Source organism: Arachis duranensis, chromosome 10 (assembly GCF_000817695.3).
Source record: "Arachis duranensis cultivar V14167 chromosome 10, aradu.V14167.gnm2.J7QH, whole genome shotgun sequence".
NCBI lineage: Eukaryota > Viridiplantae > Streptophyta > Magnoliopsida > Fabales > Fabaceae > Arachis > Arachis duranensis.
In genome coordinates, this window is record NC_029781.3 from 41,393,999 (window position 1) to 41,400,597 (window position 6,599).

The 6,599-nt window shown below is 40.7% G+C and overlaps 1 long non-coding RNA gene across 1 annotated transcript in view; it reads right to left on the bottom strand.

The window, feature by feature from the left end:
• Nucleotides 1-3,124: 3,124 nt before the first annotated feature.
• LOC110277038 (uncharacterized) overlaps nucleotides 3,125-6,599 on the bottom strand; it is a 19,497-nt gene continuing 16,022 nt past the window's right edge. The window contains exon 3 of the long non-coding RNA XR_008003702.1: nucleotides 3,125-3,219. This is a non-coding gene — a long non-coding RNA (uncharacterized LOC110277038). The remainder of the gene's footprint in view (nucleotides 3,220-6,599) is intronic.

A 6,599-nucleotide genomic window follows, 5' to 3' on the forward strand; every position in this document is an offset into this window, starting at 1 on the left:
AGAGCAGAGAAAGTAAAATATAGAGAGTAATGCTTTTTCCTTTCAGAACTCTTTCCAACTCCCTCAAATAATTCAAAGCTACTCCTATATATACTACTCTTCTATTCTTCTAGTTGATTCTTCAAGTCTTGGGCCTTTAGATCTTCAGTTTGGAGCAGTTCTCTTCTTCACTTGGGCTTGGTTTTACTTGTAGAGAGAAAGTGTGAAGTGGGCAGAGACTTTAGCTCAAGACGTTAGAGGTGTTAACATTCAGTGAGAAAATGGGTTCGAAAACGTTAGTGTCATTCAACTTTTTCACTAACGTTTCTTACCCAAGTAAAGGCCATGTTAACCTCAACGTTAGTGGCACAAATGTTGCCACTAACGTTGCCTCTTTGTCCTTCGCACACGTTATTGGGATTCAACTTTCCCAATAACGTTGAGAGCCTCCCCCTTTCCCACGTTAGAGTCCACGTTAACTAACGTAGGCATGCCAATCTTCGAGAACGTTAGTGACACTCAACCTTGTCACTAACGTTCCAATATTCCCTTATTCACGTTAGAGTCCACGTTAACTAGGTTAACGTGGCTTCTAACGTGGCTTTGCAAACTAACGTTGGCTCATCTTTCACTCATTGCCATTAGCTTCCACGTTAACTAAGTTAACGTAGAAGTTAACGTGGCTCCTTGGGGTTTTGTGGTTGCTTCCAACGTTAGTGACAATGTTGGGTGTCACTAACGTTGTCAACCATTCTTGCCTCTCACGTTAGCTCCCACGTTAACCAAGTTAACGTGGAAGTTAACGTGGTTCATTTCACCTTAGGCCAACGTTAGTGACAATGTTGAATGTCACTAACGTTGGCTTCCTTCCCCTTGTTAACGTTAGAGGCCACGTTAACCAAGTTAATGTGGACTCTAACGTGGCCACTTATGATCATTGGCCAACGTTAGTGATAATGTTAAGTGTCACTAACGTTGGCTCAAAATCCTTTCTTCACGTTAGAGCTCACGTTAACTTAGTTAACGTCACTCTTAACGTGCGCAATGATGGCTTTGAGAGCGTTATTGGCAATCACTTTTCTCATTAACTTTGCAAGTTACCTCCCATTCCACATTAGTGGCCACATTAATTAGATTAACATAACTGCTAAGTGATTCCTCCTTGCTTCCTTTGGTCCTGAAATCAAGCAATAGAGTGCATCAAAGTTCTAGTCCAAGTCATGGGTAATGCAACATACAATTTGTCACTAAATTCATGCAAAATCCTCATGAAATCATGTAAAATGCACAATGTATGCTTGAATCAAGGTGTAAGTGAATATCTACCAAGACTAGCTTATTTCCTAAGGAAATGCATGAAACTACCCTAAAAACAGTAAAGAAAAGGTCAGTGAAACTGGCTAAGATGCCCTTGCATCACAACACCAAACTTAAAGCTTGCTTGTCCCTAAGCAAGTACTGGAACAAGAGAATGATGAATGGAATGCCAAGAGAAATGAGTCATTCTTGTGGAGGTCATGTTACTGATTTTATGGTGGTTTCATGCATAGCAACTTAGGTTCATTCCCTTACTGGCTTTCAGACCTTTATCATGTTATAAAACACTCGTTTTGCTTACATACCATGAGACTTTTATTTATCCTTTTATTGTCATTTCAGGGCTTATTTGTGTTCTTCAGGCTAGGTGCTCTGTAAGGGGGCAACTCTTTAAAATAAGCTTTCAGCCAACACTCCCGAACCAGTTGGTTCAAGGTGCTAGGTGTTGAAACACCCCTACGAACTTACTTCCTCAAGTCTTTCCCCCATACATACACACCATAGGCATATGGTTTATTTATTTTCTTTTCTTGATACCTTGATGTCCAGCACCTATTTGGGTTACTAAATGCTCTGTAGTGAGGGTTACTCTTGATAGTGGACTTTCAGCTGATAATCCCGAGTTAGTTAACCCAAGTTACCAAGTGATAAGGCACCCCTAAGAGCTTATTCATCCAAGTAGATCCCTCACACAGGAACACCACAGACACATGCCTCAAGATTAAAACCATTGGTGCCTAGCCTTATTGCTTACTCTTTTTCTTTTATTTTTCACTTTAAGTGTTCTTTCCCTTTCTCTTATTAGGATTTTGCTATTTACTTAGTCTCATGGGTGTATTGAAAGCAAAGTATTCAGGACAGATAGTTGTCTTCCCACCTCATGGTTGAACCAACTTAGCTAACTTATGATCACACCAAAGATTAAAAAAATTACATATTATGAACTCCTCTCTGGTCTTTAAAAATACTCATTCTCTTTTTCATTTGATTCGAAGGACAAGCATACAATAAGTAAAGATATGATGCAGTGACACTTAAACCAGAAATCATAGACCTAAGCAATAGACTTAAATGCAGAATTGAAAAGATTCAAACTAACATGGAAGCATGTCCTATTTCATCCACGATCTTCCTTATTTAAACATAGAAAAAGATGGAGTAAAGAGGGAACTCCACCACCTTTTACTCTTGTGGTTGTCCATGCTCTTTTCCTTGCTTGTCCTCCTTGTGTCCTCTTGCATTTCCTCGCATCCGTGCCAATCTTGCTTGCTTCCAATCCTCAAGTGCCTTCTTCACTGATTCATGACTCTCTTCCATCCTTTGTCTATCTTCTCGTGCTAGTTCATCCTTCACTTCTTCATACCTTGTGATTCCTGGGTGCAATATAGGCAGCTGTCCTACTAGGTATCCGAGCCTGGCCTTAGTGTTTATGTGATACCCTGTCTCGCTCATGTAAACTCCTTCTGTAAATGCCCTTTGCTCGCCCAGTAGTTCTGTGTTTTCTATTTGTCTTCGATGCATCTCATGTATGTGTGCTGTAACATCCCTTCCAGCAAAATACCTTACTTAAGTCAGGGTATTTCTACTAGAAAGAACGTTACGTAACCTTTTCTAATATTAACTACGTAATTACTGAGCCTTTATATCGAGTTCACGTTTTAGTTTTAAGAAAATTCCGGAAAATTTTGTTTTTATTCATTCAAGACATGTATCAAAGATAAGCATTGCAAATAATAATACAATCATATAAGTATTATTAATAGAAATTCTTATACATAGAAAGTCATATAAACCCAAATACAATACCTACCCCTCTGATAAAATAAAACTTCAAAGGAAAAGAGCGAGGAGACTCTATGAAAGCAATTAAAACCATAAAGAAAACCTACTAATCGCTCGCAGTTTCAATTTGCGTCTTCAAACCTGTCACTTAAAGGGTGGAAAATTTGGGGGTGAGAACCAAACCACATGTTCTCAGTAGAGGTAGAGAATGCCGTGAAAGTAAAGAATAAAGCGCAAATAGTTAATTTCATTCAGATACATTTAAAAGAAAATTAACCTTCTTTAAAAGCATTAGTTAATTATTCAAAATCCTAAACCCATATTTTCTTTATAAAACTTTTAAAAGTTTCCTAGACTATATGAATGACTAATTTGTTCCATGCATAGGTTCATTAAGTCTATGCTGAACCAGCTTAATCTTTCATACTTTATTAAACCTCAAACACAAACCAATCACGGCCTCAGGCCTAAGCAATTCAATCAACATCCAATTCACCACAATCCAGTCAATCAATTACAAACACAAGTAATGAGGTTCAAACACAATCAAGAGCAAGTATATCAAGTATAACAATTAGCAGTTAACAGAATTATTCATTTAAGCAAACCAATTACATTATACATACCCAAACAATGTCACATAGATGCATATGATGAATGTCTAGTCCTAGTGCAGGTAATGAGCTCATCTGTCAGTTTCTACCCGCTCCCAACGTAACCCAGCATTACCAGCCGGATATGGCTTTCCTGTTGGCTATACCCCTGTGTACAGGAAATAACCCCTCTGCCACCACAGGGTCCACTGCACGCAGGAAATAACACATCTGCCACTACAGGGATGTATGCCGAACCACCTTCTGTATACAAGAAATAACCCATCTGCCACTACAGAAATGGAACAGGTGGTCACAGTACTCTGTAGCAGGAAATAACCCCTCTGCCTTTACAGAAATAAAATATGGATCTGTACCGCAGGAAAGCATTCTCGGTGATCACACCATTATCTATCTGACTGCCTCACTGCAGCAGATGATCATACAAGTATATCTGGAGTTGCCTTAATGCAACAAATGAAGAAAAACATCTCTTGGGTTGCCTCAAGCAACTAATAAATATCTCTTGGGTTGCTTCAAGCAACAGATAATCATACAATAAGTACTTTACTCTTTCCTTGTTCTTTCATAATTGCAATACGCAAGCGGGACAAGACCCACGCTCTTGCCAACAATCTCATATGTCAAATAATCTTTTCTTAAAGGAATCATTTAAGTTATTATCATTAAACAAACCTTAAATATTGATTTTGATTAAGTCCTTATACTTTTATAAAAATTCGGACATAATCTCCTTTAAAAATAAGACTTAGCCACCCTTACGGGTCCCAACCAAACAATTTACCAAACTCCTTTCAACCTTTCCAATATCAACTCAATTCAGAAACAAGCAAATTCCAACATTGAATCAGCCATATAATGCTAAGGTTCATCTTTAATTTTATGAACTCCTAACTATCACTCAAGCATTCTCAACACCCTATCTTCTTTTCTGTTTTTAATATAGCAAATGAACTCGGAATTGCGCAAACTTTATGTCCAGGCGTTCGCCTTGAGATAAGCTTTCTAACAAACCAAAAATCATAATTTTCTGATTTCACTAGCCTTAGGAATAAAGGAAAAACCAAGACTGCTCTGCAGTGCGTAAAACCGGAAAAACAGCAGCAGCATGTGACATTCAAAATTCAATATAAAATCCAAGTTAAATCTAATGACTTTGAAAATTAATACAGTTCAACTTCACTCATCCAAGTTTCTTTTTCAATTGGTTTCAGGTCAATATCATTTTTAATGAAGAAGTTATATAACCTAGAAGTTGACTAATTTTCTGCAGAATTCTGCTTTAAAAGTTAATGAACTTATCTTCTTCCAAGTCCCATAACTTACTCATTAAAACATGGTGTTCATACCCTGACCGGGCTCCTCCAACTCGGCAAAATCCATGAAAGGTCCGACCTCGTCCCAAGGCCCACGCCTGAGGTCGGACCTCGGACAATAAAGCTAAGAAGGCCCATCAAAAGGAACGCAGCCCAAAACCTAAAGGCCGAAAAGGCCTAGAAAAGGCGGTTCCACAAAGATAGAGATAAAACTCCCAAAAGATAAGATAAGATAAGAATATCTTATCCAGGGGAGATCACGGCCAACTACTATAAATACACTGGAGCACCCAGGTATGGTACACATTCCACATTCTACACATATCTGCTTGGACCCATGCTAACTTAAGCATCGGAGTGTCATTGCAGGTACCACCACCAATCACTAAACATATCAAGCTCGGGTCCCTGACCCCCACCTCGGGCCTCTCCAAGACGACCGAGCTACACGTTTCAGGTAACCCTCGGAACATTGGCGCCGTTGCCGGGGACCTGGAAGTCATCCCTTTACCATGGCGGACGATCCTCTCAACAATGGCCACGCCGCATCAGAACAAGAGGACGAAGTTGACACCGGAGAACGACCGGACAGCCCTCTATCACCACGCACCCCAGGAGGAAACAAACAGAATCGCCCAAAGACATCACTCCCAAACAAAGATCCACAAAATTCCGAAAAAGAAAAGAGCTCGGAAATTTTAGAAGCAGTCCGGGCACAACAAAACCGACTGAAACAACTCGAAGAGGACATAAAGAAACAGAAAGAAACTGAACAAGATCTGAGAAGGGAGGCTCGAAAGCGCAGAGAATTAGAAGAAAAACTAAGGAAAATAGAGGCCAATCTGAAGGGCCGGACAGAACGCGGCACCACCCCCGAATGTAACCATGATCCCTTCACGCAAGAGATCATGAAGGAGAAGGTACCGCGAAACTTCAAACCACCCGATATGGATCTCTACGACGGCACCACCGATCCAAGTCACCACCTCAGCAACTTCAGAAGCAGAATGTACCTAGTCGACGCCTCCGACGCGATTCGGTGCAAAGCCTTCCCCACCACTCTCACCAAGTCAGCCATGAAGTGGTTCGACAACCTGCCACCAAGATCAATCACCAGCTTCGAAGACCTAACCAAAAAATTCCTAACAAGGTTCTCTATTCAAAGGGACAAGACAAAACATGCCCCCAGTCTACTCGGGATCAAACAAGGTAACCAAGAAACTCTCCGAGAATACATGGAGCGATTCAACAAAACCTGCCTGGACATACAACACTTGCCCACTGAAGCAGCCATCATGGGACTAGCAAACGGCCTAAAAGAAGGACCGTTTAGCCAGTCCCTATCCAAACGATACCCGGCCTCCCTATACGAGGTGCAGGAGTGGGCAGAAAAATATATCAACATGGAGGAAACCTCCCAGCTAAGAGACTCTTCTAGGAAGGAATCAACCTACCCGCTCCGAGATCGAGATCGGGAACAGAAGAAGAAAGAAGAACCCAACTCGGACAAGCCACGGAAGTACCACAACTACACCCCCCTCCGAGTCTCCCTGGTAGACATCTACAGAGAAGTATGCCACACCGAAAAAAT